Source organism: Tyto alba, unplaced genomic scaffold (genome assembly GCF_018691265.1).
Source record: "Tyto alba isolate M040663 unplaced genomic scaffold, T.alba_DEE_v4.0 Super-Scaffold_2, whole genome shotgun sequence".
Lineage (NCBI taxonomy): Eukaryota > Metazoa > Chordata > Aves > Strigiformes > Tytonidae > Tyto > Tyto alba.
Genome location: NW_024881282.1, coordinates 82,606,986 through 82,630,239, shown reverse-complemented (window position 1 = coordinate 82,630,239; position 23,254 = coordinate 82,606,986). Strand labels below are relative to the sequence as shown.

Genomic DNA, 23,254 nt, shown 5'->3' with positions numbered 1-23,254 from the left:
TTAATAACCCTGATGAGGACTGCTATCACAAAGATCTCCAGGAATTTAACACAGGGTAAGTTTTATTATTAAAACTATGCTTACACCTAAAATGCTCTGGATTATTTAAGATTTGCATAAGGAAGAGTCAAGAGACCTCATCTAATTAGGAATATGCTATAATAACCTCGGATTCAGAGGTTCTCAATTTACTTTTTGTTCACAGAGTACATACAACATAGCATAAAATGAAATAATAAAAAGAGGTAAAAGGAAAGAGCTGATATGGCAAAAGATCCAAGCAGAAGCGGGGTGGAGGGGGAAGGATGTTTTAAAGACAAACTATCTGCATGTGTCGTTCTGAAATTATAACTCCCAATCTCCCTATCACATTACTGTGTCAGCTACAGATGAAACAAAGCAATGGAGAATAATGGAATAACAGGGCCATGTTGCCTCTTTTGAAAGGAAAACTCCACCATCACAGAAAGCTAATAAAGAAAAGCAACAGGCAAGACTAAGAAAGCGAAGAATGAAAAGTAATAGTATTGATTCAAGTAGTTAATTTTTTATTCATGGATTTTCTTTCCAATGGCTAACACAGAAGCATTTTATGTTTAGTATGTGCCAGTACTGTGCAATTGTTTTCTAAAATAAAGACTGATTTATTCTTAAGTACAGAAATAACGCTTTACCAAGACAGTGGCTTCATTCCCCCATCCAAAGCCTGCACAGAAGGACATATGTAAGGAACAGCAGGAATATGCGCAAATCCTTTACAAAAATGTCATCATAGGAGACAGCTATATGCAGAATTCAAGGGCCAAAATGAAGCATGGACCATGTAAGACAGAAGGAAACTCATCCTCAGTGAAAGGCCTTCGATGTTGAAACAATTTAATAGAAGGCAGGTAGCTACAGATGCTGAAATAATCTGTTGTTTTAAATAGCAAAGCAAATTAAAATACATTTTCATTTGATGACCCTGGTTAATTTGACAGTGATCCTTGACTTCTCAGAGGAGAAGGTATGCGTATTATTAACAATCCTTCAAAGGAAAAAACCTCTGTTGGATGCACAAGTCCTAGTCTCAGAGCCTTACAGAAAGAGACAGCTATTGCTTCCTACTTCCTTCCTTTCATCTTCCTGCTTCTGGTTTAAATGCCTCCAATACTTATGTTTTGAATATATATTCCAAATTCAGTCTATTTCACGTACTTTAACTATAAAATCCTAATTCATATAACAGATTAAATCCCATTGCTTAAACTACAAATTTTAATCCATAACTAATATGCAAACCAAGGTCTCTCTTGCTTCCTTCTGTATTAATTTTTCTCCTCCTTCCCCAGTCTCCACCATAGAGAATACTGTTTGTCTATATTTTACTTCATAATCCCATCAGAAGTCTCTTCTTCCTTCTCCCATCGGACAGGTTTTGTATTTAGATAGAAATGTCTTCAGGTACTGCTCGGCAACAATTACAGCAATCACATCCAGTTAGAATTTAAAATGCTATTTAATTTACTGCGATTTTGTTGATATCAAATATTCAGATTAATAATAAAGGTGCTGGTGATGAAATTATTACAGCTTTGGAAGGATGTAATGTACTTGATACCCATTTCCTTTATTTACTGAGCAAATATGCAAAGCAGCATGCATTTTCCTCCAACAAGCCAACAAGGCACGTGAGAGGGTCGTAGTGACTCATAGAAGAGTCTGTGCAGAAGTGGGTCCCTTGCCTGCCCTTGCATCTTGCGTGCATCTATGCATGTGCTGCAGGACACTGCCTGGAGATGACATGGGGAAGGACAGACTTAAGGAAACGTCCCTTCTGCTTCCCTTAGCAGTGCCATCCTTTATGCTAATTTTTGCAATGGCTGCCCTTGGGCAAATGAGTAGCAGGTGACTAAGTCTTCTGTGCCGAAGGGAGCCAGGAAGCAGGCTGATAATGAAGCCTTCTGAACGGCACTCCAAAAGCCCAAAAGACGCTGGAAAGAGGCACTGGGATAGGATCAGCAATCTTCTTTCAGAAACCAGAGCCTCACTGGTGCAGCAGACGTACATTCTCCAACTCAGCGTTGAAGGACTAGCCAAAACAGGCACAAATAATGGGTCCATATCAGCTGAATCTACAAGCATCCCGTGTTGGTGAGAACAAGTTATCTCCTCTCATGTACTACTCTGTCATCAGCCACAGATGCTAAACATGATCCCAGACCACCGTTTCAACTTGCACGAGGCCATTTACAGACCAGACTGTATTTTGCATCAAGAACCTCATGTTAGATTGCCATTTATTGACTCTGGTGATGGTGAGAAATCCAAGGTCTTAAATGACCAACATAACCCTCACCTTTGAAATCTAATACAAACCAGTTGTAAGACTTCATTCTTATGACTAATTCCCTTTATCCAGACATCTATTAGATTTAAGAAAGAAATCGCAGCAAGCTTCAATTTTTTAAACTTGTTTTTAACCAAGGTAATCTTTCCTTGAAAGACCACAAAGATTCTTCATGATCTGCACATCTAAATATCTTCTTGCACAGCCAGGGGCAGCTTCTGCTTATTCAAAGCTTGCAGTCTGTGGGTTTCAATATTTTACATCAAGAGCAAAGTGCATGGGTGTTCAAAATAATCCCATGCCTCCATTTTTCACTTCAGCTAAAAAGGATTCAACAAGACACATCAGAGGAGAAAACACTGGTGTTGATTTGTATTCTAGAAATGAACAGATGCTAAAAATGAATATTATTTAAGCAGTAATCTTGACTGTTAAATATTTGTAGCATTTTCTGGTTCAGTTATTCTCTGCAGAAGGGTTGCTGTAACATGAGCCTTTTGTTTGCTGAAGAGGCAGATAAATTACACCACTAATTGGTCCCATATAGCACACACTTATTCAGATTCTTTATTGCATATGGAAATTTACTCAGCTCTAATGTTCTAAGTGAACACATTTTCAGCTGTTATTCCTATCAAGGTTGCATTAAGAGACAAGTGAAGGCAGAGTAAGTTCACGAAACCATCAAAGCAAAACTCATTTTATTTACTTAGATAAAATCACCTGAAGCAAGCTGGGTACAAAGTGGAACAGACATTTTGCTTATAGATCAGACATTTAGATCTATGGAACAAATTATCTAAAGTTAGTAATTTGATTATTTTTGCTTCTGATTCCAGATTTTAGAACTAGTGGAGTTATCCTTTTCTATCTCAATCATAATCCTGACTCTTCATCACTTTCTCAGCTTTGGAATAACTACTTATTGAATAAGTAGTTACTGAATTTACTGAATGAAAAAAAAAAAAATAATCAAGAAAACATCTCTGAATTTGAAAGAAAAACTATTGTCAAGTTTTGCTTGTTTCTTAAAAACACTGGTTCCAACCTCTTAACCAGTAAATTTAAATGGGTCACAAATGTTCAGGACAGGGGCGGACCCTTAAGGTGTTTAGATCAGGGAGGTAGGGGAGGTTAAGTTAGACTGAGTATTTCCTTTTGTCTAAACTACACACTTATTTTAAATTTACTTGTAAATATGATTTTTTCCCCCCATTACTTTTATGCATTTCTAATCCATTTTAAATGAATGTTTCAATCTAAATAAACCTATACATATAATCCCCATATACACATTCAACAAAATGCTTGAAGATGATCTTAAAATTGGCAAACCGAAATCATGGGCATTCCATCCTGAAACAGGTCTTTGCCAGTCCTGAATTTACAGTCAGTGTGTAAGTCTTATATCCCAAACACAGATTCTAAAGTACACTCCTCTGACCTCATCTTGGACAAGGCTCACTCCTGTATCACAACACTGGCAGGATGCTTGTACAATAAGACAAAGGCACAAATGTAGTGGACACTTCCACACCTCATTAAGCTACCAGTTAAATAGCAGAGCAGCGAGGACCACAGCCATGCTGCTTCACCACACACCAGGCACCCAGAGCAGGATCAGATTCATGTCAAATTTATGTCTGGCAGAAAGGCTTCCAGGTATGCTCACCTGTGTTATTCTTCCCTGGAGAAGTAGAAAATAATTCTTTGAGAGGTACACTGCCCCGAGAGCTAAAGTCTTCCTTTTCTTCCTGTTACAGCCCAGCTACCTGCATTTAGGCGATGGCTGCAGGTATAGGATGGCCGCTCTTCCCTGCCTACCTTCTACCTTCACTTTTACTGGCAACAACAGAAACCAGCTGGCTGCTGGATCAGGTAGCAGAAGCTGTCCTAACTGCCCTGCAGCAGCTGTCATCCCCTTTCCCCCTCCCCTCTCCTCTCCCACCTCGCTACACCAGCCCTGCTCTGGGGGGCTGGCACAGGAGTGGGTAATTGCACACAGATGCAACAGGCACGCAGCTCCACCATGGGAGGTTTCAGTGTCTAGAGCAGTCCTGCAGAGAGAGGTGGAACCACCTTGTAATCTCGGCCCGCGTTGGCTAAAAAATACAAAGCAAACATGGGATTGAGTGCTTTCTTGTACACATCAGAATAAAAGGAGGCAGAGATGGTCAAAAAGATATGGCTGCATCAGTGACTGTAGGAGCTTTCGGCACAAACGCAGAAGTGCCAGGGAGACACACCGGAGGCTTGGGAAGCAGAGCAGACGGACAGCCAAGACAGGAGTGTTACGATGAGAGCACAGGTAACAGCACTGAAACAGAGAAACCCCAACTGATTTAATTGGGTCCTTCTCCTTATAAAATAGTTATAAAAAGAAATGTGAGATTAGAGGACCAGCTGAAACTGCCATGCTTATAAAACACAGGAAACCATGGATCTCAATAAGAGTCATTTACTGAATGCGTACAGAGAACTGAGTCTGTTGGGCTAAAATAACTTATTATTTCTCATTATTTTTTTTAAACGTACAGCTCTTTGTACAAGTCAAACACATCAACTGGAGAGAATCCATACCCAAATGATTCTGCAGTGATCGTAGCTTCACTGAAAGTCTGAAGGCAGAAGATACCAAAGCTTTTCCTGCATAAATGCAAGGCTGGCCATTTAAAAAAGCTTTTCACAACCTGCCAAAATAACTTAGACAATATCATGCCATCTCAAAAAACAGGGGCAACATAAGGAGTTCTGAGAAAAACCTCAGAAGCATATACAATTTACTTTTTTTTCTTCACTTGAATGGCTGTGCAACTGACGTCCCCTTAAACTTAAGCATCACTGATTAGCCAGTAGAACAGAAAGACAAAAAGCAAAATAAGAATAAAAAAGGAGAGATTGAATTTATTTAAAGTTTACCATAGATCCTGGCATATCTCTGCCTCAGGAAAAAAATAAAAATTAAAAAAATTGAGAAGACACTTACCACAGGATTTTTTAAATATGGGTTGATGCTCACATACCACTCAGCGTTGCATGTGGTTGCAAAAATTCACTCTGTCTCATGAGATCATATGCATACACCCTAAGTTATAAATTTATGCAAGCTTTTGCCAGAACCAGTCAGACATTTTCCTTTATTTCCACAGCTGCTGAAAAGTATTATCACATCCATACTCTATCATGTCCAATTTTTCCTGGCTTTTGAAATGATCCACACTTCCTATTTAAAGCCTGAGCTGGAATGGATGTTTAACTCATTTCACAAAGAGTTTGGTTATACATCTCCCTTTATGAAAAATTTAAATTGTTTGGCTAAGAAGCAGTGTCTTTTTACCCCAAGACACTACTCCGGCAGCAGTTAAGTAAATAATATGAAACAAAAACAGGGAAAGGAACCAAAGTGTTTTGTAACTAACACAGAAGAAGGTTTTGGTTTGTTTTCATAAAGTTCAAACAGAAGAAGTTTTACGACTTAAGTAAAACGAGTGCAAAAGGGTTTGGAGAAGGAAGGTTTCCATTAAACAGATCCGAACTAGTTCAACAGTAATTTGAGCTCCGTATGAGCTCACTTTTTGCTGTGCCACAGTCAGAACCGAAGCAAAAACTTCACAAAACACAGGAGGCAGCTGATGACAGATGAGAGGCCAAGAGGCAATGCAGGGGCCATCTCTGAAATAATTACTAGTGCTGTATTGCAGCCTGCCATGAGAGCGCCTTTCCCACATTTTTAAAGCTGCAAACATAAACAGCACTTAAAAGGAAATTTAACTTGAGTGGTGAACCAGGAAATGAAAAAAATGGGCTGGAAGAAAATTATGGATTTTCCTGTGCCCCGAGGAGCAGCCCTAGGAAGTCCCAGCTCTCACAGAGAATCCCACTTCATGGTCACCAGGGCTCTCCATCTGTAGGGAGTGGAATTTCAGGATGGTGTTTTCTTTCCCCCATCCTTTGCTGGCTGTCATAAGAGGCTGCTATCAGCTGTGGCAAACTCCCCTCTGGGATGTGGAGAAGCTGTGAGGCAGCTCAGGACTGCTGTAACAGCCTCAACTGCATTAAGGGTCTGAGACACACACACTGGCTTACGGAGTCATTCTCCACCTGCATTAAGTCAGCTCTGATTCATAGCAAAATTATCAGTTTGATGGTGAAAAGCAGCTACTAAAAATATTTTCTTGCAGCAACAGGGCCACCAAAAAGCCAAGCCAGGAGACCTTCTGACAGCATCTGCAGTTTATGGAAAATGGGCACCCAAAGAGCAGGCTCAGCAGTGGGTGAGTTCATCCCTGGCTGCAGGCACCCACACTGCCCAAGGGCAGCCTGAGCACAATCCCACCAGCTCTCGCAGCAGGTGATGCAGGTGACCCCTTGGAGAAAGGGCCCCCCAATCCCACAGCATCCGCCCACAAGAGGACAAGCCGGGGAGAATCACACCAAACCCACAGGGCCACACTTAAAAAACAGTGCGGATGCTGCCCCTGTGCTCTCTCCTCATGAGATACGGGATGGCACCCAGGAACCACTGGGATCTGGAAGGACGTGGTACCATGCCGTTTTGGCTTGATGGGGAATCTAAAAAGACACCACTTCGTGTCAGGCGGCACAGCAGGTCTCCCTTCTGACAGCTTAATGCTTCACCCATAGATCTGCACATAATCAGCTCAGTGTTAGGATTTGCAGCTAAACCTCATTGTCTGAGCCTGAAGATTAGAGATAAAAAATGGGAGATTCAGGAACAAGAAGTAAAGCAAGGCAGTCGGAGTTGTTGCTTCCTTCCTCATTACTCATCACTGTGACTGCACCCAAAGGACAACCACTTGCAGGCAGCACTGATACAGGTTCAGTCCCTTCTGGAGAGGTGGGCAGGCTGTTACCAGTCTCCAGCAGAAAAAGTTGAGAACTACCAAAAACCTTGCACAGGTTTGGAGCAGGGAGGTTCATTCCTCTTGGGGGAGGAGAGGTGAGCCACCACCCGTCGGCAGCCCAGCTCCCCAGTACCCGCTCAGATGGTTTAAATCCTGACTTAGTGAGTTGAGCAGAGCTTGCAGAAAGACCTCGCATGAACAGGGACCGGGTTAATGGTATAGGGAGAGGCATTGCACAGGCTTTGCTGAACAGGAATTCTCCTCTCCAAGGAGTTCTGCAGGTGGCATCCTGCATATTGCAGTAGACAACCCCGGGCAGACTTTACAAGCAAAGTCAACAGGAGTCCTGCTGCGGGATCCATACTTTTTCTATCTACAAAGGTGATTTTAAATATGTATTGGCTTGATAAAGGTGACTCTTTAGGACACCACTGCAAACACACAAATGTAGGGGCACCATGAAACCTGAGTAACAAAGACATCTCCACAGATAGAGACTTGCTAGCCAACTGTTCTTCAGCTCCACTGTGGGACAGAAATGTAACTGGGAACATAAGTATTTTTGATAACAGGTAATAATGACTTAGGAGAGTATCTCTAATTTTTACTTATTACATGGGCAAGAGGCCAAACAGAGCATTTAGTTAATTAAAGTTTTACTGATAGCAGTAAGTGGTACATTTCTGACATTCACTTTCTTTTCCCTGTAGAATATGGTCTTTAGCCTTCCTTTTAGGTACAAAACAAAACAAAACAAAAAAAAAATTAAGAAGAAATAACTATGTAGCTTCCTGCAAGATTCAAATAAAAATGGTACTGCTAAAATAAAAAAAAAAAAGAAAACCCAAATTCATCATTCAACAAAGCCATGCCCATAGAAAGACTGACATGCAGATTAAATGGGAAAGAACCTTGCCTAGGCTGTTATGGGGGAGTGCTGTATATAAAAGGTAAGTTTCGAATAAAAAAAAACAAAGGCAGGAAGTAGGAAAAAAATAATGAGTTCCTTATACTCTGCAAGTTGGCCAAATGTATCAACCCTTGTTATATTTGCTTTTCATGTGTTACTCACTAGGCATGTTCGTGCACTGGGAAGAATACCAGATAAAACATGTGGTTACTGGCCAGCAGAGATAATACAGTTTGAACACAAGCTCAGGTCTACAGCAGCTTTCCTTAATAAGTATTTCCTATTTAAGCAAATATTGATTCTACATGACGTGACAGGCCACCAACACAAAGAAATTGCTTTATGGTATGATTCTTGACCATAAAAAAAAACAAAACAAAACAAAACAAAAACAAAAAAACCCAAACAAAACAGCCAATGTATATTCACTGTAGGCTTACTGAATTTCATACTAGTGTGTTTAAGTTTCCACTTCAGGTAGAACCAACTTATATCTTTCTGTGATATAATCCAGCAGTCTATTGACTTCAAATGGTTAGTGTTTCAACTCAAAGGCCTGAAGCCAGTTTACAAATACATAACAATTTGAAATAACAAGACTTTCCTATCCATTCTAATTGTCAAGACTTCGCAATGCACACATCATTGAATTACAGGAATAGCTCTTTAAGTCACAAAAAGCTTCTAGAAGGAAGTGATAAATTAACATTACACCTTTATAGCTGTAACCAAATGAGGGGACTGAAATACATAGGGTTTCCCCCCCCCCCCCCCCATCTTCAGCTTACAAAATTTTAATGCGGTTCAGAAAGTTACCAAGAATGGAAGCATATCTACTGTTCCCCATCTCAGCTACCCACCAAATGACAGTTAAATAGAGCTAAAGGAAATTGGTGTGGTTTGCTTGCAAAACAGGCTTTCTAAAAAGGTAGCAACCATGTTGTAAAGCATTCAGACATGAAGTAGGAAGAATCTAGGACACTATTCTGATGCCTACATCTTAGTTAAATCAGCATGGTTCTAACAGAACCAGACTGGAAGAGCTGGGCTACAAGAGCCACCACAGGAAGCTCCTTTGGTGCAAAGCTAAGCTCCAGAAACATCCAGAGAGACTGTATCATAACCAAGAAGCAAATATAAGACCAGGTCTGATATTTAAGTTAAATGACCTTCTTAGATTTCTTATATGTTAATTTAAGTGTGAACTTGCACCCCTCTTCAGAACTTTTGTCTGGTTTCAGCCAAATTTTTAAAGGGTTTGAAGCCTCCAAGATACAAATCTCTCGTAAATTTCATGTAAACTGGTGGCTAAGTAACTAAAGACTCCAGGCTTTGACAGGGCTCATTCCAGTACTGCTAGACAACAGTTGCAATTAACAGCCCTTGGAAGCACATTAGTTAAAAAACAAACAAACAAACAAACAAAACAGTAACAACAAACAAACCTCTAAGAATTTGGATCAACAGGAAATCAGTTGTCAGGAAGACAAAACCAAGATTTATGGAAAGCAAAGCTGGAGGATCCCCACATTGACTACATGTGAACTGGATGACAAGAAGGATTTAGCTATGCAGGACGGAGTTCAACTTGTGATGCTGGTGTGAAAGACTCATGCAAACTTATCTCATGCAGGTCAGCTAGAAAGTTCATAGCTTCGGTTTGTAGCAGAAATACATATGGTACAACCAGATATACCACAATTTTACTTTTTAATTATCTCACATTTCATTTTCTTTCCTGTGTAATACTGCAATCTGACCTATCTTCCTCCCCAGTCCAGAGATCAGGTCAAAACTTATCAAACATGATGATGATGAAAAGGTCTACTCCAGTGTACCTACTTACCTGCATTCTTTCTGAAAGTAGGTGTCTTCTAGGATACCTCTGGCTTCTGTTGCACATGAGTCAAAAAATGAAAACAAACAAAAAAAAGCCCCCAAAGCCCAAACCCTTCCAGTTTTAAGTACAAAGACCTCTTCTATTAGGAGAAACACACCGTCATTGTAATGAACTTGATTAACATCTCAGATCCTTGCAAGAACCATGTTCAAACTTCCTTTCACTTGCCAATTACATAATTGACACCTATAATCTAAAGCACCTTTCACTTTAGAAACAAAGAAAAAGAAACAATTAGCCTTTAACAAATTGTCTTATACCGGACAATGCAACAAGGTCTAACCCTGCTGCAATGAGCATAAACCCAGTTTAACCCCAGGCCAGTTATTCACTTGAGGACAAGTCATATCACTAAAAATCTTTCCAGTTACTGTCTACTTCACCTCTACTTCTCTTGCTTGTTTTGTTCATCCCTAGAGTGAAATCAGGCACAGACCCAACTGCAGTCCAACGTCATCATTTGACTCTGGAACGGATACATACATGTTTGTACCAAGCCACACGGCTTCACCCTGCGCTTTACACCCCACCTGTGAAAAGCAACACATGGAGTGCAGAACCAGGCTGGGAGGAGAGAAAGCCTGGTGCCACCACGAGTGGCAGCTGCAAGGCAGTTTGCTTTTACTTAGTGCACACATATGTGCACACCTTAGCCAGATTTCGGACAAGGGCCTCTAGCTTCTGAAGTTAGGTTTTCAGCTTCAGAACAGCTGTCTCTAGATAAAAAGCTTCATAATCTTAAACATTATTCAGGCAAAGGGGAGAGGAATTGCACTGTAAATTCAAGCCTCCAATGAAAGAGATGTAGAAGATACGCGCATCAGAAAAAAACCCAAACAATTCACAGTAGAGACTGAACTGTTAGAGAGCTGAGAGGAAGACAACAGAAAAACCTCATCATTTAAGTTGATCACCATACATTTGGATAGTTTGTCGATACTCCCGCTCCAATGCCAAACTGACCCTGTAAACTTCAAGCCCTAGATTCAAGTATAAACTCTACATGAAGATAAAGAAAGCCCTTGCAAAAATGCTCTTCTACTCCCCCTTCCATTAAGGACGTCAAAGTAATAACACTTAAATCTAGTCTAGGTTTTTGATGTCCCAAACTTTAATGATTCAAGCTTTTAAACTTCCATTCATCCACTCTTCATTCAACATTTGGCTTACAGAGAGATATTTAAATTGTTTTAAAGAGCACCAGAGCTCACTGTAGGACCTTCTGATTTTTTAGCATGCACTATCACTTACTTCAGGTTTTCCATCAGTCAAGTGCCAGCAAGTCCACAATTAAATGAATCACAAGCACCAGAGCAAACAAGACAGTTAAGGCAAAGGAATCCAATTCAAACAACATCCAGTACAAAAGGCATTTAGAAGACCAGAAAACTAAGAGAAGTTTGCTTCACTTTTTAACTTGACATGTTTAGAAACAATATATTATCATTAAGAAAGTCTGAAATTGCTTAAACTTACACAGAAATGCCACTAAAAACTCCCTATCTTTTAATTTTCATCACTGACACAAAAGCATTGATTGAAAACACAAGGTACTGCAATTAAAGTCATTCCAAATGCATTTCCAGAAAAGTGACGGGGGGAATCCCAAACCCTGTTACAGGACTACACTGTTCTCCCAAAATGCACAAACACTGAAGTGGGGCAGTAACCCTGTGAGTGCTACCACCCCTCCAGCATGCAATTTAGAGAAGCAAGTGAGTATTGTCCTTTAAGATGCATCATCCTTTACATTTAAAAAAATAAAGGTCTTGGCCCTTGTGATCCAGAGAACTTAGCAAAAGCAAAAAATAAGTGTTTATTCTATGCTAAACCCAAACTGTAATGAAAATTAACATTTGACCAGGACAGAGGAAAAACTGCAATTTCATGAAACCGCAGCTAGTGACATCCCATAAAACAATGCCAATCACTTGTCTTTGAGTCAGCTACATTTCTACATTTAGTATAATTACTTCGGGTGATTCACACCAATAATCTATCTGGGAGATAAGTAAAGGAAATCTCTAGCATAATTTTGTTGCAGCTTTTCAAGATGAAGTGTCATTTGCCTAGTGTTCCTCATCTGAACTTCCATTAGTTGAAAATTTAATTTGAATGCCAATTTGTCTTTAGGAATTTTCTCAGAAGCAACAAGCTTAATGGGGGTAATGCAAGATGTGCAAAACTGGCAAGTAAAGTAATGATCATAGTCTAACCAGATTCTGTTTTCAGTAAGAAGCAGCTTTTTTTAGGCTGCCTACTTGCCTAAAGGCTCTCATGAGAAGATGATTTCTATATTGGAGTAGTGAGTTTATGCTTGAAATATAAAGTTTATATTAACTTTTCATTATGTTTCCATTTACAGTGTTTCATCCTGTTTGGTTTTCCTCTTGGTTTAAAGTCCCAAGTTCAAATTCTATCCTTGTACTATTTAGTTATAGCTGTAGACAAGTCAATTCAGCCTTTGTTTCTCAAGCTGTAAAAGGACAATAATAAATAGTTATCTAATTTAAATAGATAATGGAAGTATTTATTTACCCTGACAGTTTATTTTCCAAATACACAATAACTCTCAAAAATTCTAAGCAGAAATTACCTAGTTTAACCACATTAACTGGTATGATTGTAATTTCTGTAAATGGCTTGTCGAGCTTTCATATCCTTTCCTTCCTGAGGGATGCCGTTTCCTACAGTGCACCAAGCCTCCCATTTAGCAAACCGTGATACGCCAAACTGAGTTTATAGCATCTTAACTATGTCAGTTAAGAAAAAAAAAAGGCAAAACAAAACACAAAACAGTACCTTGATTACAAAGACATTTAATCTTAAGAATCTGAGTGGTTGTATTTTAGCGTACAAATTTTTTTCCAGTCCCCTACCTGGGGGAAAATACCCAGTAAGAATCGGAGCTCCTTATTTCATTGCTTTTACAGTAATTTGTTGTCTTTGATATTCAATGTTTTGCTGACTAATATGTGTAATCTGGTGCTTTCTAAATCCAATCTTTGCCTGACCTCATAGCACTCCAAACATCTGCACTTAGAAAGTAAATTAACTACATCTATGTATGTGTCAGCAGTCAATCAGCTTCTTATTAGAAATAAAAAAAATACCCTAAAACAAAGTGTGATTCTGGATATAAAATAAAGATGGCTCTCAAGTCTTGTGAAGCATCAAACCTGAACAGGAAATCAGCTGAGGTTTCTTCATTGTTAAAGATAAAAAAAGGAATAAATGAACTCGCCATTGGCTCAAACTTTAATACTTAATTCTACCAGTCCAGATGTTACTTGTAATAAAGAGATTAAAATCCAATACTAAAATAGGAGGAAGGAGTCAAAATGAACCCTTAGAGCAGTCATTTAATGAAACACTATTTTATCAATGCATGCATGCTATGGCCAATTTGATGGGATTCTTCATTAAATCAGTTTCAGTCAATGTTGGAGGGAATGAGTTCTTTGAAAGCACACACTCTTCTACCTTAAAGTTCATTCTAAACTCTTACCTTTCAGTGCACAGAACAGGCTTTACAAATGCAGCCCTTTCCCTGTATGCCACCAGATGATGGCAGTCAAAAGTAGTAAGCATTAAAACAAAGCCTTCCATCAATACAGAAAAATCACAGGGAAGTAAAACAGGTGACAGCATTGTGCTTCAGCAGCTAGAGTCTTTTTTTCCTTGCATAATTCTGAGGGAGGGGGAAAAAAAATAAAGAGACTCCGAAACACAGTTTTACAGAAAGCTGATATGAAGATGCTTCAGTAATTAAGAATTTTGTATGGCAGACACCAAGACCTTAATTAGCATAGCATTATAAAACCTAGGCATCCTTCTGGGTGCAAAGCTAAGTACATCACAGACTGAGCTGACCACAACCTCAGCACCACAGAAATGAGAGCAGATGCTGTTGGTAGTCATCCAGTGCTAGCAACACCATGACAGCTTTGAGGAAAGGAAGAACTGCTTAGCCATAGAAAATCATGGCAGTGGATTAGGAAGAGACCAAACCGGTACCTGAATTACAATTTGAGCAGAGAATTTAGCTTCTTAGGTACCCATATGGCCCACTGCTACAGCATCCAAGAAGTCCCCTGGGATTTAGACTCTTGCTGAAGTTCTTCACCCAGTTGCTTTAAAAAGCATCACCAACCAGACCGATCTCTGACTCTGCGTTTGAAACTAGCCCCCATTTTTACAGTTGTCTGCTATAAAATTTCACAGTACAAATGACATCAGTTGCAGAAATTTTCTAGTAAAAAGTACTGGTCTAACTTTTTAAAGTTCTGTTTTCTTTGAAAACAAGATTTATTATATAGACCTGTGCTTCTCCTCCCTGCAATATTTTTGTCTGAAGCTGGAAAACGGATTATATTTAGCTAAAGGAACATGTTTTCTTGAATCTGTTAATCCTGTTAGTTACTTGGAAACAGGTAACAAGGTTGAGGAGATGCCTTTTTAGTGCTCCTATGGAGAAAATGTAGGCCTTAACACTGGAAAGTGTATTGATCCCTATAGGGCAGCTTACAGTGTTAAAATTTATTACTGTAATGCAATAAATGAGTGACGCACTTTTATATAGATACATAAAGCTACATCTACACTGAAAATTTCAGTAAAAATCTGGCTCTCCAGCAAAGCAGCTGTATTCAGTGAAAAACTGATCTCCAATGCAAGAAAAATTTTTTTACTTCAAGTTTGCAAAGCCACTGAGCTGCTGTACACAAAAAAACAAACCCACACACAACATGCTTCACCATGTTCATTCACTCACTCTCTTCCCTATTTAAACTGCAAATTCCTCAGGGTAGAGACTGTCTCTTTAGGACAGGGAAGGGCCCTCAGGCGACTGGCAAACAACAGTTGGCACACTTACTTTCTAACTTCATGTGCTAACTTGTCTTCACATCCTCGAGCAAGGAAATTTATCTTATTCTGCTTACATACTACATTGTAAAAAAAAAAAAAATACAACAAAGCCCATGTCATTGAACATTCACTAAATCCTTGGGTTTATAGAGGAAACTTTGAAGGTACAGCACTTCTGCATGATTAGGAAAAGGATGTAGCATATAACACACCCAGTTGATGCCTCCAACTTCTCACTCTTTTTGCTCAGTTTAATCAGTCACTAACGACAGAGAAAGCAAGCCAGGCCCAACAACTCAGACTTGAGCTTCCCCTGAAGAGCATTTTGATACAATGGCATCTGTAACACATGCTTCAGCCTATTAAACTAGATCCTCCACCTGAGACGGACTGGCATGGACATTCACAAACTACAGTCTTCATAACAAGCTTCAAGGCTGGCTTTCTAGTTGCTGGAATTTGAGAAAAATATCTTTGTAAAGCTTTTCAGTGGGATACGGCTTCACCCCAGGAGATACATGTTTTCTGCTTTTCAGAGACATTAAATTTCTTGAATTCTAAAGTTAGCTTTTAAAGCATTTTCTGAAAAAGGAAGAATGTGTTATCTCATATTTTGCATAAGAAGTTTACGACTTGTTCAGCCTTCTTGTCCTTGAAAGAAGACAGAGGTGAATGAAATAAAATGAGCACACTTTGCCTGTCCTTGGAAAGCCACCCTGCTCCCCACAGTTGCTATCTGTGGTAACGAATAGCATGCACAGGACAGCCCCATGCACAGCCAGGGCTTCTTTCCAACCTGCTCCTGAGCACTCCTGATCAGTGAGTGTGTGGTTGTGCTGCTCATTGGGACAGAGGACACAGGAGAAAGGTGGGAGAGCGGCAAGGCAAGCTGTGCTCACTGCTCGCCATCGCCCTAGCAGCCGTCTATGAAAAGTCAACTCTTCACCTTGCAAAACCTACTGCCAGCACAACTGGGAAGTCAGTTACCATCCACAGTGCTCCAGTTTGCTTCTGCATGTTACATAGAAGGATGGCCTCAGAAGTACTGCAAAGGCTTGGAAGAAAAAGTTCGTTTACTTTGAGAAATAGCAAAACACACCTCCCACCCAAAGAAAACCCCCAAACCACCATGACTCTTTCCCCATCCTTTCCTCCATTCTCTTAAGACACACAAACCTGGCTATAAATTTCTGCCAGACTGTTTTCAGGGGGCAGTGGTGATGTGCCAGGTATTGCAAGTGTTAGACACATGTATTACAGCTTGCATTATATGACACAGCTCATCTGCAAGGACAAGTAACCTCGAAAAGCTCAAGGATCGGGGAAAAAAAGAATATGATGCTTTCTTCCTTTACACACAGCCAAGCCCCAAAGTGCAGCTCAGAGCGAGCCCAGACATCCACTCCTCCTTGGAGGGCACCACAGAGCTCAACTACAGCAGCAAGGACATAGCAGCGGCGCAGTGGGATACTCAGCAAGTCATCTCTTTCCACTTAAGAGGAAACTGAAGTAGCAGAGACGTAACTTCAGTTGAAACAACAGAGCAGTGCACGTATTTAAAGGGCTGCTCAGCAACTCATCCTGACAGGAAGAAGGAAATTTCCTTTGGGTCAAACTAAACTCCTTGCTCTTCAGAGGTATTAAACAGTAAAGTAAAGCTTTTCCTCTATGGTCATATTAACAGGCGAAGTGATTCAAGACCATCCATTCTGATCCCCATCCTGAAGTGCTCTGCCCAGCTAGAGGTGCACTTCACCCACCTGACAGCATGAACCCCAGCTCCCCTGAAATCTTTTCAGCTTGTTCAGAAGCATCCAGCATGTGCACTGGCCTAGATCAGGACCGCAGTTACGTACACACAGATGGTCTTGACCCACTTCTCATCACATAGTCTTGACTACTCAGAGCTGTGAACTCCTTTTTATTATTAGCACCAGAACAAAAGCTTGTGTATATCCATGAGGTGTTATGAATGCCCATTCACTGTACAGGCAAGGAATGAAAAGAATTGTTCTATTATTCCCCATCATCATCCTCCTCTCGCCAATCCACCAAAAGACCCACTGAATGCCATCGCTATTGAAATACCTTGAACTGGCAGTGTCTCACTCTCATTCAGAGCAGATGCCGCTGGCACTGGCGAGTTAGCTAGCACCAGTGGGCACAAGCATGGTGAACTGAACGCCCTTCAGAGACAGACAGGAGAACTCTTAATACTCAAATACGCAAAAGCAGCTTAATGTGGGTTTCCGTCTACACAATAACAAACAGTTTAAAGACTCAGTTTCCCCTCCCTAAAATATATTGCACTGCAAAGTAAAGGGACTGTTTCAACCAGAGTCAAACATGAGGGCAGTTTCTCTTCCAGACTCATTTGTGGGGTTTAGCTTTTCAGCGTACAGGAAAGGTGAGTAGTTCCTGGGTACAAGGTAAAAAATAAGACCCATCCCACCACAACAAGCAGCAAGGTTGCTGTCCAGGACATTAAAGCACTCCTTGTAGCAAGAGCATTTTTCATGGTTTGTCATTGTAAAGATAGTTCTCTACAGGACTCTAATGCAGCTCATAGAAGGGCAGTAAATGCAAAAGGCTGAGGTTTGCTAAAGGAACATAGGTTTTAAAGTTCACCCCACAGGCACATAAAGAAATTGCAGTATAAATGTAAAAATAAAGAAATCAATCTCATCTAAAAGAAAGGATTTTGTCCCACTGTTCCTAAATGACTGTGCTATTCCTGTCTTTGAAGAAGAGTATGTATTTGCACAAAAGGCAAACTTATGGCTTTGTGTAGCCAAAGAAATTTTAAAAATGTAAGCAAATACAGGAGTTTTGCTTCTAGGATAAATAAAGCTAAATAAGGCAAAGGTTACTGCATTTGTGCTCCCTGCTCTCATCATGGAACTAGGATCCTTGTCCCATCTAAGCGAGCTGATGACCTGCTGAAGACTCATTTAACTCCAAACCAGATTAGATCCATACTAGAAAGCAAATTGCACCAAGCCACCACAAACCCTACCCTTTCAGCTACAGACCCAGGCTAAACAATTAGAGTAACTACCGATTTCAAATGCTATTTTAAAATGTGACACAGACCAGTGGACTGAGCACTGCACACAACTGCTCCAAAATTTTTTGTGGCTTATTCTTTTATAGACACAACTTGGACACACTGCTCTCCCACCTGTGAGTTTCCTACCCTTCACTGCACAAAACTTACAACATTGGCCTAAAGACAAAAAGTAGGCTGCCAGCTCAAAACACATTTTGAAACTAAAGTTAAAACTACGACAGACTTTGCAATTACAACAATCAACCACCAAACACAGTGCTGTAAGGAAAAGTGTTATTTCAAACTTCAGTTTTTGCAATGTGATGAAACTCAGAGGTAGCAGGTATCCTTCAGTGTTTTCGAGTTACACAGAACGGGGAAGAAAAGACCACATCCTTCCTTTTCTTGCAGATGCTCCCTGCTCATATAATCCCTGTAAAATGTCTGCCACACGCTGCTCCTCGCTGTCACGCAACACATAGTCCTTCACACCAACGCCCTGCAGCGGAAGAGCAGCCAGGGGAGAACAGCAGCTACGCAAGTGTCTGTGCACAGTGCAAGTGAGAGCAGCCACCCTTTTAGAAACCACCTTTAAAAAGAAGCCCAAGCCTGGTCTCTCAGGGTGGGGATCTGCACTTGCATCACCTCAATCAGCTGCTGGGGTCACAGAAGAGCAGTCCTGGTCTTGCCATGATCAGGCTCCAGGCTCTACAAAGCCTTCTCTGCCCTTCTGCTGGCACCTGCTCACATCCAACTGTACAGCAGACCAGATGAAGGACCAAAGATCCAGCCAGAGTCACATCTGTAAAAACAGCACCCACTATTTAAAAGCAGGTGTAGAAATGAGATGACAAAAGTCCCTTGCTGTTTTTTCCCTCTCCTATGTATGCTGAATGTCTTTGTTTAAGCACTTATCACAAACCCCTCCTGTTTTTCATAGTCTAACAAAGACCAACATGCATGTTGTTGGTGGAAAAGCAGTCAACCACTAATAGCATCACTGCCAGGTGACCAAACTGATTTTCATGCTGTGCCTGTTGGACCGTGCCTCTTCTACTTCTTCATGCAGGGCAAACTTCCTTCTTTTCAACTCTAGCCAATAGTTCAGGAGACAGGAGTTCAAGTTCTTGCTCCACTACACAGTTTCTGTGTAGTCATGGACAACCTGTTTACTTTCTTGTGCTTTTATTCCCCATCTGCAAAGGGAAGGTGTCCTTCCCACAGTGGGAAGACGCAGCACCTTTCCACTTCAGAATGGTTTTGCGAGGATTAACACAAATGAAGCGCACACACAGAGATAAGCCTGACAAGAACACGCAAGATGTAGAAATAGGAAGTATCCCCAAGAAATGTAGTTCTAACCAGATAATTTATCTTTCTTCTAAAAACATTTTTCCCAATAATTATGCAGCTCTGTGTTCAGGTTAGCAAGTGACCAACTCCTTTTCCACAGCTGAACCCTTCCATTTTCTTATGTTAAACTTCAAAACCCCAACTTACGTGCTCTGTAAGTAAAAACAAAGAAGTTGCAAGCTCTTTGCAACATCACGTTAAGCTGCAAACCATACTTCCACTGATACTCAAGAACACACCAGGTCTGGCCAAATCAGAATAAACTTTAGACTAACCACTGAATTGAAGAAGCATGAAGCACATTTTTTCCCCTCCAAAGTTAGACAGTGCACATATCTTGCTCTTTGATGCTTGCTTTTTCCAATAGTGTCAGAAGGGTATCAGCTGTGAGTTGTGTCTGACATGATCTTTTTGTGTACTTATGAGATGCAAATAGATCCAAAGCTGTACAGTGCAAAGATGTCAGATACAGAAACGGCTCAGCAGGGACTCTGCAAAGCTGAGCACTGAAACTTGCTCTCTAAAACTACCACAGTGCCAGAACAGACTTGGAGTTGACCACCCGTATTTAACACCGTTACCGGTGTACAAAGATAACAGAGTTTTATTCAATGAAATATTTTTTTTGAACCTCTCTGATGGAGCCAAAGTTCTGTTAAAGCCAATTATTGGTTAAACAGTTCCATTTTTCTTCCCACAGCTAGTAAACAAGAATATTTCCCCCTACCATTCCTAATTTTTCCTTCTGCTCCAATTTTTAGATGATTTTCCAACCCTTACTGGTGTTATGAAGGGGTGTTCTCAAAACCAGTTGTTTTGCAATGTCCCAAATATGGCACTATGTAAAAACTGAGTAACTCCCCCACCCCCACCTGGATCTACTCCCAAGCCTGGCTGTTCCACTGCATGACTGTCAAACAATCTGCCACTTCAGCACACGCACTGACCATAGCCACCACGCAAATCAGCTTGTAAAGAGGCATGTGCGAGAAAGACCTCCCAACTACAGCTGCCACATAGCTCCTCACTTACCTAGTCATGCAGGAGTGGTGCAGGGTTCAATACAGTTAGTCTCAAAACCTTTAAGTGCTCAAGGGTGAGCTGGAGTTCAGAGAAACTTCTTAATTTTGAAGAGATAAAAAAGGTGCTGAGACTGAAAAAGAAGGAAGAGAGTAAATTAAGGGATGTAAGTTCTCAAGCAGAAAGGAGAAAGCAAGTAGGAAAGTATTTAGACGACTTGATGAGATGACTCTCCCACTTCTTCCTCTTACTTTTGGGAAGCATCAGCATAACATTTTAATTAACAATACTTAAGTGCTGGAGGCAAAATAGCAGTATTACTCTTGAGCATTTTGGACTCTGAAAAACAGAAGTGACACTTCACCTGCCAAAATCATCCCTGGCAAAACTCCACTGACATCAGTAGAACTACACCAAGCATGAAATTGGTCCACAGTTGCTTTAAGACAATAAAGGCTTTGTTTTAAGAGATATGGGGCATTTGTGGCTCTTTTTAATAAAGCCCAGCAAACAATTGCTTATTGTCCCTGAGCAAATATCACTGACAATAAGCAAGCAGCTATCACATTCATAGTACGTGTTGTCTGTCCATAAAAAACAACCATCAATAAACCAAGAGATTCTCAGTGTCCTGTTCATATCACAGGGAGGTTAGACACTTTAAAAGCCTCTCAAATTGCCTACAAGATCCACAAGAAATTATTCCCATTTTTAACAATGTTCTTCCACAGTCCTAATTCTCTGCCAAGTCAATGAAAGTTAAATAACCTCATTGGTGCTACAGGATTTAGCGCACACATATACATACCACAACGCAGAACAGCACCGCTGCCAGAGTTACTCAACAATACTCCCACCACAAACTATACACAGCGACCACATTATGCTCACACAGAAGCATCTTTTCCTCGTTTTGTTGCATTTTTGTTTAACTATGCGAATTCTCAACAAAACCCCGTAAGTTCCCATGTTCCTGCCTCTCTCACAAATTTGCTACAAGCATTGCCCTGAATTTACAGGACCAGACTCTGCTCCAGTGCCAGCCACAGCCATACACCACATTCACACAGTACTGATATATGCCAGAACTCATTAAGCTATGAAAAAAATCCAGTGGAAGAAGCAAACAAGTAGTTAAGTTACACATAGCTCCTGCACTGCACCCCTTCGCCTTGTGAACCCCCAAAATACATTTATCCATGCACTTACCCTGTCCAGCTGCATTTGTTTTTCAATCCAACACACAGGAAAATCTGGACTTTTGGACTCTTGGGGCATTTGAGGGAAACTTTGACAGAACCATACTGGGAGGGATGCAAGCACCGGGAGACAGCGCAACTCCCCGGGGCTTGCTGCGCTCCCAGCTTTTACTTTTTTTGTAAGATTTGTTAAGGAAACATCCACTGTCCGCACCAGAAGTTCAGCCGCCCTAAATTCTCATTTTTCAAGGCAGGACGTATAGGAAATAAATGATGTATGTTTTTTATTTGCCTTCCCTTTTCCACCTCTCCTTCCTATCCAACAACATGCGCCCCCGGCCCCACTTAGGCTGCAGCCCACGCCGGGCCATGGGGGTGTCCCGACCGTTGCCAAAGTCACCAGAGAGTAAGTTGCCCCCACGGGCGAGCCCGAACGCCCCACGGGCTCCACAGCGCCGGCAAGCCACGGGGAAATCCGCCACGCAGCCCACGGCTCGGCTGCGGGGGGTCAGCGAGGCCGGCAGCATCCGCACAGCCCCCCCCTACTTCGTCCCCGCCACCACTTTTTTTTTAACAGAACCACGATTAACTCCCCAGATTTCCCTTCAGGAATGAAGAACAGAGACAGGGCTCTGCCCGGGGGTGCCGCCGCCTCCCGCCCCGACAGCGTGAGGAAGGGGCGCGGCGATGGGACCCCCCCCCCCCCCCCCCCCCTCTCCCGCCTCACGCCGCGGACCCTCACAGGGAGCCGCCTTCCCTCACCCACCCACCCCCCCCGCCAGCGCCGCGCCTTTGTGTGAGGAGACACAAAACCTACCTCGCCGGGGCGGCTCTCCCCGCCCGGCAGCGCGGGGGACGAGGGCAGGGAGACCCCCCCCACCCCGAGGCGCCCGGCGGGAGGGAAGGAAGGAAAGGAGGAGAGGAGAGAGAGGGAGACAGGGAGGGAGACAGGGAGGGAGGCCGGCCGGCAGCCACCCGCCCGCCCGCCCGCTCACTGACGGCGCGGCCCCGCCACAGGCGCGGAGCCGGCCCGGCCTCGCCTGAGGGGCGCGGCGGGGCGGGCCAGGGGCGGGCCCGCCGCTGAGTCACCGCCGAGGCCGCCCGGCCGCCTCCTTTGTTGTCAGGCGTGGAAAAATCCCGGGGGGGTGTGTGTGTGTGTGTGTGTGTGAGGGGGTGCGTGGAAATCCCGGGAGAAATGTGAGGGGCATGTGGAGGAGGAGGAGGAGGTGAGCGCCGTGGAGCCCTGCCTCCTCCTCGGGGCAGCCCCGCCGCCGCTCCCCTCCCCCCGGGAAGGACAACACGCGTGGGATGCCCACGGGCGGTTCTCAAACGCGTGCCGAGGCCGCTGGTCCTCTCGAGCGGCCCCACTCACCTGCAAGAGCCGCCCCTGTCTTCACAGAAGAGTGATCACCCAGCTGCGCTTTCGTTTAACTTTCCCCGCGTGGTTTCTTCTCCCTTCTGTGACCCCCCGTGGATATTTCCACCGGTAGGTCTGTAGGAGTTAAGGTCCCCACTCCGTGAGCGGACCCATCCAAGTAAGAGGCCGAGAAATCATGGCCAGCCAACTGAAACGTGCCCCTGCGTGCCCCAAAATTTGTTTTGTAGTGAGTGCTACACGGTGGAAGATATGACAGAGTGCCTGGGACACAATATAGCATGCACAGACTTTGAGAATGAACCCCCCCAAAAAAGAAAGATCTTTGGGGATTAAATGCGTACTTATACATTGGTGCAAAGACTTGGATTGAATCGATTTCTAT

The 23,254-nt window shown here is 42.2% G+C and overlaps 1 protein-coding gene across 2 annotated transcripts in view; it reads right to left on the bottom strand.

Moving 5' to 3' along the window:
• Positions 1-22,522, bottom strand: part of FAM107B (family with sequence similarity 107 member B) — a 63,277-nt gene extending 40,755 nt beyond the window's left edge. The window contains exons 1-2 of one of the 2 annotated variants that reach the window (XM_032985867.2): positions 22,312-22,424; positions 20,308-20,428 (exon numbers count right to left, since the gene is read on the bottom strand). The gene's annotated coding sequence lies outside the window, so the exon portion shown is untranslated. Of the gene's footprint in view, positions 1-20,307; positions 20,429-22,311 lie in introns of both variants that reach the window. The other variant, XM_042793055.1, reaches the window with a different exon arrangement.
• Positions 22,523-23,254: the final 732 nt, after the last annotated feature.